General features: G+C 46.0%; 1 protein-coding gene across 5 annotated transcripts in view; it reads left to right on the forward strand.

Annotated features, from left to right (window-relative positions):
* The window catches only part of LOC113807270 (agrin), a 419,514-nt gene that overhangs the window by 215,404 nt on the left and 201,610 nt on the right, over positions 1–2,500 (forward strand). The window lies entirely within an intron of this gene.

The following is a 2,500-nucleotide window of genomic DNA, read 5'->3' on the forward strand; positions in this document are numbered from 1 at the left end:
AGATTTTATATTTTCTACATTTTTATTCTTTCTTCCTACTCTCTTCTCCCTCTTCGTCCTCCTTCTCTCCTCTTTGCCTTATCGATTAGATTAAAGTAACTGAAATTATGAATGAATGAGAGGTGACGCGTTATTGTTAAAGCATAGAAAACGGGTAACGGGGATTCTTTCTCGTTGGTTGCACGTGTTCTATTAAGGGGATCGCAAGGCTCTGTTCTCCTGGTAGTAGATGGTTTGTTTTTTCCTGCACTCGTTCAGCATAACATCCAAATCCTCACGAACCCTTTTCGCTCGTCAGCAACAGGGACAAACAAAAATCCTTAGACATATAGACAAAGTATCGGGCCGTGGCTGGGAGAGAATGTTGCTTCTCTCTACTTACCTTTCGGTCTGTGTGTCTATTTGTCTGCCTCTGTATTTATCTGTATTTTTCGTCTGTCTTATTTATCTGTCTGCCTATCTATCTTTCCGTTTTTCTTTCTCTGTCTATATTTCTATTTATTTCGCTGTCTCTTCTTATTTGTCTGTGTATGTCCAATCATCTTACTTTCTATCTATCCATCTATTTATCTACACATGTAAATATATGTACATATGCATGTGTGTGTGTGTGTGTGTGTGTGTGCATATATCTTCCTCCTCTCTTACACGTGTCAACCGCTCTCTGGATTTTTCATTCCCTCTTCCTCCCTCATTCACCCCTCTCCTCCCCCACATCTCTTTCCCTTCAATACGCCTCGATTTCAGTGAGACCTTGTGAATCCTGGTGAATGGCATCCCCCCCACTCCCCACCCCCAAGAATCCTAGCTACCTCCCCCCCCATCACCTCTCCTCTTCTCTCCTACCTATTCCCGTTTCTTTTCTTTTTTCTCGTTTCCTTTTCCTGATCGCTTCGTCTCCTCTCCTCTCTTCTCTCTCTCCTACTTTATTTCTTCGATGCCTCGTCTCTCTCCTCTCTTCCCATATTATCTCATCTCATCCTTTCATATCCTCTCCTCTTCTTTTAATCCGTCTCATCTCCCACCCTTCTCCCCACTCCCATTTTCCCCTCTTCTCTCTCCCAACTCCCCACTTTCTAGTCCCCTATCCTCTCTGCCCACTCCCCTTATTACTCTCATTGCTCCCCCACACTCCCAGGTCCTCTCTCCCCATTATCCAATCCCCTCTCGCCACTCCCCTTTCCTCCCTCCCCACTCCCAGATCCTCTATCCCCATTATCCACTCCCTTTTCCTCCCTCCCCACTCCCAGGTCCTCTCTCCCCATTACCCCTCCCCTCCCCTCACTCCCTTCCCACTCCCAGGTCCTCTCTCCCCATTACCCCTTCCCTCTCCCCACTCCCATGGCCTCTCTCCCCATTACCCCTCCCCTCTCCCCACTCCCTTTTCCTCCCTCCCCACTCTCAGGTCCTCTCTCCCCATTATCCTCTCCCCTCTCGCCACTCCCACTTCCGCCTCCATGTTGTGGACGTCGGGAATGGAGATCCCAGGTGTAAACAAGGGTCAGCGAACCACACGCACCAACCATGAAGCTCCTTTGTATTTCAAGTCAAGTTTCATTTTTGTATTTCTAGATTTTTTTTCTTTTCTTTCTATTTTTCTCGTATTTTTATTTTCTTGTGTGTGTTTTATATATATGTAAAGTTCTTTATGGAGGTTTCTTCCTTTCACTTTTTTTTTCTTTTACGAAGACGAATATAGAGAGAATGTGCGAGGGAAACTTTTTTCCTAAGTGAGTGCTCACGTATAAATGCTCTGCAGTCTTGCAGATCAGAAGAAAGCAATTGCAGGGTCGTCGTACAGGAAGGCCGCCGCAACGAGACGATTAAATACATACGTAACGAAGGAGGCAAAAGGGTCTTTATTTGCATGCCTGTTGTGGGTTTTTCCATTCGTTTTTTTCTTTCTCTCTATCCGTCTATCAAATGCTCTCCCTCTCTCTCTCTCTCTCTCTCTCTCTCTCTCTCTCTCTCTCTCTCTCTCTCTCTCTCTCTCTCTCTCTCTCTCTCTCTCTCTCTCTCTCTCTCTCTCTCTCTCTCTCATTTTCGAATTGGTTGATGGGACATGGAGGGGGGGGGGGTTGGGTTCGTTATCCTCCATTCAATATTCATGCGTGTTTGCAGACCGATTCTGTCGAGGATGCTGGGTATTTCGATCATCTGAATTTGAGGGTGGAGTCATCCGGAGATGTTTTGGGCCGGAGAGTCTCTGCTTGTTTGGTTGTTGTTTGGTTGTTTTTTCTCGCTTTTGGTTGGTTGGTTTCGTTGGTGGGTATGCTTTTGTTTTTGATTTGTTATGTGTTTTGTTTTATGGTTCGGTTTCTTTCCCTTTCACTTATTCTCTATCCGTTTCTCGTTCTATCTTCTCTCTCTCCGTTTTCCCTCCTTCCATCCCATTTTCTCATCCTTCCTTCGCTTCTCTCTCCTTTCCCTTTCTGCCCCCCCCCCCCCACACACACACACTCCCCTCCTTCCCTCCCTCCGGCAACTTGGAATAAATAGT

The sequence above is a fragment of the Penaeus vannamei genome, chromosome 30, assembly GCF_042767895.1.
Source record: "Penaeus vannamei isolate JL-2024 chromosome 30, ASM4276789v1, whole genome shotgun sequence".
In the NCBI taxonomy this organism is placed as follows: domain Eukaryota; kingdom Metazoa; phylum Arthropoda; class Malacostraca; order Decapoda; family Penaeidae; genus Penaeus; species Penaeus vannamei.